Genomic DNA, 6,711 nt, shown 5'->3' with positions numbered 1-6,711 from the left:
GGCCATATGTTTGCCTGAGGCTGCTCTCCTCACCAGATGCATCATTTGTGAGTTTAGTATTGTGTGTATTTGTGATTTGGCTGTGCTGGGTTGGAGCAGGCTGAGGAGACAGACAGGCTGAGGAGACAGACAGACTGAGGAGACAGACAGACTGAGGAAACAGACAGGTTGAGCCTCTGCAGGTGTCAGGCAGGCACGGAGGAAACGTCCTTGACAGAAGCTGGAGGCCGTTGTCGGCCACTAGAGGGCATGTGTCTCACTGCTCACTCCCTGCTCTACTTTACACATCATCTTACCCCCTCACTCATTACTCAGAGAATGCAGAGGAGAGAGATAAGTAACTTTCAGTTGTAAAGAGTCATGTTCTAATGGAATATTCTGCAGTATGACCTATAATTCAATAGTATCTGAATAGAAAAAGGTTCCTCAAACCAATTCTAAATATGCCTGTGAAGTTTGATGCTCTCAAACAAGATAGACATCTCAGGAATTGATGAAAACCAGGTCAAATCAGCACCACCAGAGTATCGTCACCTTCCTCACATTTATAAAACCTCAATCGATCAATGTGTCACGTCGTGTCAAATGTAATGAGAATCAGTCCCATTTGAGGACATGTGTCATAGGTGGGCGGGCAGGCAGGATAACACACAAAGGGGCCGGAAGGTTCTTGCACCGAAACAAAAGTTCCCAAATCTCTTTTCATCTTGCCATATTCTGGAGAGAGATCAAGCCCCCTAGGCTTATTTTAATAAGAATTCAGTGCTGTATGAAATATAAAAGAATGTGTCTCTCTCTTCCTCTCTCGCTCTATATACACTACACGGCGAAAAGTATGTGGGCACCTGCTCGTTGAACATCTCATTGCAAAATCATGGGCATTAACATGGAGTTGGTCACCCCTTTGCTGCTATAACAGCCTCCACTCTTCAGGGAAGGCTTTCCATTATATGTTGGAACATTGCTGCAGGGACTTGTTGGGCGATTAGGTCTGGCTCGCAGTCGGCGTTCCAATTCATCCCGAATGTTTTCGATGGGGTTGAGATCAGGGCTCTGTGCAGGCCAGTCAAGTTCTTCCACACTGATCTCGACAAACCATTTCTGTATGGACCTCGCTTTGTGAACGGGGGCATTGACATGCTGAAATAGGAAAGGACCGTCCCCAAATTGTTGGCACAAAGTTAGAAGCACAGAATCGTCTCTTCCCTTCACTGGAACTAAGGGGACTAGCCTGAACCATAAAAAACAGTCCAGACCATTATTCCTCCTCCAACAAACTTTACAGTTGGCACTATGCATTCAGGCAGGTAGTGTTCTCCTAGCATCCTCCAAACCAAGATTCGTCTGTCGCACTGCCAGATGGTGAAGTGTGATTCATCACTCCAGAGAACGCGTTTCCACTCGCGTTTCCACTCCAACCGACGCTTGGCATTGCACATGGTGATCTTAGGCTTGTGTGCGGCTGCTCAGCCATGGAAACCCATTTCATGAATCTCCCAATGAACAGTTGTTGTGCTGATGCTAATTCGGTAGTGAGCGTTGTAACCGAGGACAGACAATTTTTTACCTGGTATGCACTTCAGCACTCGGCGGTCCTGTTCTGTGAGCTTGTGAGGCCTACCATTTGGCAGCTGAGCCGTTGTTGCTCTTAGACGTTTCCACTTCACAATAATAGCACTTACAGTTGACCGGGGCAGCTCTAGCAGGGCAGAAATGTGAAATTTGACAAACTTACTTGTTGCAAAAGTGGCATCCTATGACTGTGCCACGTTGAAAGTAGCTGAGCTCTTCAGTAAGGCCATTCTACTGCCAGTGTTTGTCTATGGAGAATGCATGGATGTGTGCTCGATTTTATACACCTGTCAGCAACGGGTATGGCTGAAATAGCCGAATCCACTAATTTGAAGGGTTGTACAGTCGTGGCGAAAAGTTTTGAGAATAACACAAATATTAATTTTCACAAAGTCTGCTGCCTCAGTTTGTATGATGGTCATTTGCATATACTCCAGAATGTTATGAAGAGTGACCAGATGAATTGCAATTCATTGCAAAGTCCCTCTTTGCCATGCAAATGAACTGAATCCCCAAAAAACATTTCCAATGCATTTCAGCCCTGCCACAAAAGGACCAGCTGACATCATGTCAGTGATTCTCTCGTTACCACAGATGTGAGTGTTGACGAGGACAAGGCTGGAGATCACTCTGTCATGCTGATTGAGTTTGAATAACAGACTGGAAGCTTCAAAAGGAGGGTGGTGCTTGGAATCATTGTTCTTCCTCTGTCAACCATGGTTAGCTGCAAGGAAACACGTGTCGTCATCATTGCTTTGCTCAAAAGGGCTTCACAGGCAAGGATATTGCTGCCAGTAAGATTGCACCTAAATCAACCATTTATCGGATCATCAAGAACTTCAAGGAGAGCGGTTCAATTGTTGTGAAGAAGGCTTCAGGGCGCCCAAGAAAGTCCAGTAAGCGCCAGGACCGTCTCCTAAAGTTGATTCAGCTGCGAGATCGGGACACCACAAGTACAGAGCTTGCTCAGGAATGGCAGCAGGTAGGTGTGAGTGCATCTGCACGCACAGTGAGATGAAGACTTTTGGAGGATGGCCTGGTGTCAAGAAAGACAGCAAAGAAGCCACTTCTCTCCAGGAAAAACATCAAGGACAGACTGATATTCTGCAAAAGGTACAGGGATTGGACTGCTGAGGACTGGGGTAAAGTAATTTTCTCTGATGAATCCCCTTTCCGATTGTTTGGTTCATCCGGAAAAAAGCTTGTCCGGAGAAGACAAGGTGAGCGCTACCTTCAGTCCTGTGTCACGCCAACAGTAAAGCATCCTGAGACAATTCAAGTGTGAGGTTGCTTCTCAGCAAAGGGAGTGGGCTCACTCACAATTTTGCCTAAGAATACAGCCATGAATAAAGAATGGTACTAACACTTCCACCGAGAGCAACTTCTCCCAACCATCCAGGAACAGTTTGGTGACGAACAATGCCTTTTCCAGCATGATGGAGCACCTTGCCATAAGGCAAAAGTGATAACTAAGTGGCTCGGGGAACAAAACATCGATATTTTGGGTCCATGGCCAGGAAACTCCCCATGACCTTAATCCCATTGAGAACTTGTGGTCAATCCTCAAGAGGCAGGTGGACAAACAAAAACCCACAAATTCTGACAAACTCCAAGCATTGATTATGCAAGAATGGGCTGCCATCAGTCAGGATGTGGCCCAGAAGTTAATTGACAGCATGCCAGGGAAGATTGTAGAGGTCTTGAAAAAGAAGGGTCAACACTGCAAATATTGACTCTGCATCAACTTCATGTAATTGTCAATAAAAGCCTTTGACACTTATGAAATGCTTGTAATTACACTTCAGTATTCCATAGTAACATCTGACAAAAATATCTAAAGACACTGAAGCAGCAAACTTTGTGAAAATTAATATTTGTGTCATTCTCAAAACTTTTGGCCACGACTGTAAATACTTAGAAAAGTCCTTGTTTTTGAAAGAAAAGCAAATTGTTTTGTCCATTAAAATAACATCAAATTGATCAGAAATACAGTGTATACATTGTTAATGACTATTGTAGCTGTTCTGATTAAAGAAGCAATAAAACTGGCCTTCTTTACTCTAGTTGAGTATCTGGAGCATCAGCATTTGTGGGTTCGATTACAGGCTCAAAATGGCTCCAGATATTCAACTAGTCTAAAGAAGGCCAGTTTTATTGCTTCTTTAATCAGAACGACAGTTTTCAGCTGTGCTAACATAATTGCAAAAGGGTTTTCTAATGATCAATTAGCCTTTTAAAATGATAAACTTGGATTAGCTAACACAGCGTGACACAGGAGGGATGGTAGCTGATATTGGGCCTCTCTACTTATGTAGATATTCCATAAAAAATCTGCCGTTTCCAGCTACAATAGTCATTTACAACATTAATAATGTCTACACTGTATTTCTGATCAATTTGATGTTATTTTAATGGACAAAAAATTTGTCTTTCAAAAACAAGGACATTTCTAAGTGACCCCAAACTTTTGAACTGTAGTGTGTATGTATATACTGTATATATATATACACTGAGTGTACAAAACATTAAGGACATCTGCTCTTTCAATGACATAGACTGACCAGGTGAATCCAGGTGAAAGCTATGATCCATTATTGATGTCAATTGTTACATTCACTTCAATCAGTGTAGATGAAGGGGAGGAGACAGGTTAAAGAAGAATTTTTAAGCCTTGAGACAATTGAGGCATGGAGTGTGTACATATTCCATTGAGAGGGTGAATGGACAAGACAAAAGATTTAAGTGCCTTTGAACGGGGTATGGCAGTAGGTGCCCGGCCGGCCCACCGGTTAGTGTCAAGAACTGCAACGCTGCTGTATTTTTCACACTCAACAGTTTTTCCGTGTGTATCAAGAATGGTCCACCACCCAAAGGACATCCAGCCAACTTGACACAACTGTGGGAAGCACTGGGGTCAACATGGGCCAGCATCCCTGTGGAACACTTTCGGCGGCTTGTAGGGGGGAAGGTGTTCTTAATGTTTTCTACACTCAGTATATATCTCTCTCTCTGTCTATTGATCTCCCCACCCATTTCATTTGCCGCTAAATAGACAGTTGATGAGCTTTGCATGCTTTCTCTGTGTTGCATCTGTGTACTCTCCAGTCTGTGTGTGAAGCCTGCAGATGGGTGCCGGTGTGAATTCAAAGCAGTTTCCTTGTCAGTATTTAATGCACATTCCATGCTAATGCAAGCTAGCTTCCCCAAAGGTCTGTATTTTTACACAGAAAACGAATGTGTTAGTGTGGATCAATGGAGGAGTTTTTAATGGAGGACATGACTCCACTGCAAACACGGGAGCGAGGCTCCACTTTCTCACGCTATGTATGACGAAGCGGGAGAAAGGGGGATAGAGAGAGCAGGAGTGAGAGAGTAAGAGGAACAGAGAGAGTGAGTGGGAGGCAGGCAGCATATCCCTCTGCAATTAAAAGCCACTCTCTCTCCTCCTCTCTCTCCCTCCCTCTCTCTGTGTTGTGTGGTATTCCCCAAATCCTGATGCCCTCTCCTCTGCGTCGTGCCGCAATCTACAAATATCATCAGAATAATTATTTGCTCACAGGCATCTGAGGCCCAAGCATCTGCCCCTTCTTCTGTTGACCTCCACTCCCCCCTCCATCTCCTGCCTTTTCTAGCAAGCCTGTTATACCTTCCTACCTCTCAGATTGATTAGCTAAAACAGAGGCTTGGTCAATTAACCATGCATGCCTTGTCTTTTTTTTAGAATGAGAAAGAAAGGTAGATAAAAATGTAGATGGATGATATAAAGAGAGAGGGGAGGGGGGCAGAGAGCACTGGGAGAGGAAATGATTGACGCTTCAGCATTGTATCAATCGAAGAGGCGTTCCTGTACAAATGGGTAACTTTGATATAGGAAGCTATCAGCGTGTTGCTTGTCTAGGTCTTTCACACTAGGGCCAGCTACTCCCGATCCACTGATGCTTGGGATGGGATGGGTGTGCATTGGATCAGCACTGCAGGTCTGGTCCTGCAGCTGGCGTCAAAGCTCCCTGGGGTGAGGGCTAAAAGCATGCTTGTGCGTGCCGCTGGTCTGCCACACCAATAGGATTGGTCCCTAACCATGATCCCTTTTCAAGGTTGTCTCGTGGCCCTTCCCCCTTGCTTCTGTTTCAGCCACTCAGGAGTCAGGATGGTGGAGACAGTCAGGAGGGTGGATACGAGTGATGGGTGGATCTACTGCACTGTGGGAAGTTTTATGTACTGGATGTGTGGCTCTAGTTGTAGGTAACAGCTGAGTCATTCTCTGTTACTTAAACGCCATCGACTTGTAGATACATGAAGTGACTCCATATCACCATCTGTACACTACAGTATTAAACTGCTTGCGAGTACTGATATGAATTATGTGTCAGCATGGATTGATAGATTTCTATCAATCCTGTTCATTATGTAGACCATCTTTGACTTAGCTCTGACATAAGTGACTATTTGTCAAATGACTGATTTAGTAGTTGTTTAATGTAGAACAATAGAATACATGCATTATGCATCGTTATGCAAAAAAATCCCTGGCATCGTGAAACATTATCAGCCAGAAGTCAATCGCTGTCTGGCAGACATCAGCAAAGCTCATCAACTGTCTAATTAGCAGCAAATAAAATGGGTGGGGATATCAAATTACAAAATATTCATGATATATGTACATTAGAACCAGTGAGAGGGGGGATGGGCTCTCCAATTACTCCCATCTCTCCACGATTCACAGAGTCCAATAAAAACAGGAGAGCATAAAGAAGCTTATGGCACAGTTTGTGGATAGGACCCTGGGAATTTGAGGGGCACAAGGCACACCCATTAATAGATAAGAGTCATAGACTATATCTCTCCCTTGCATGGTGAAACAAATGAACCATTGCCAGCTAGCAGGGCATGATTCAGATTTCAGACTGCCCTGGCATAGTCTGTGTATACGACTTCCTTAGCATACGGCAGCATCGTTAAGACATGAGTGATTTTAGGGGGCATGGGTAATCTCTCTGTGGCTGCCATGTTCATGGGGGGCGTGCATTCTTAGAAAAAAGGGTTCCGAAAAGGTTCTTCGGCTGTCCCCATAGGAGAACCCTTTTGGGTTCCAGGTAGAAACCCTTTTGGGTTCCATGTAGAACCCTTTCCACAGAGGGA

Source organism: Salvelinus namaycush, chromosome 3, assembly GCF_016432855.1.
Source record: "Salvelinus namaycush isolate Seneca chromosome 3, SaNama_1.0, whole genome shotgun sequence".
In the NCBI taxonomy this organism is placed as follows: domain Eukaryota; kingdom Metazoa; phylum Chordata; class Actinopteri; order Salmoniformes; family Salmonidae; genus Salvelinus; species Salvelinus namaycush.
Note: the sequence above shows the minus strand (reverse complement) of the source record.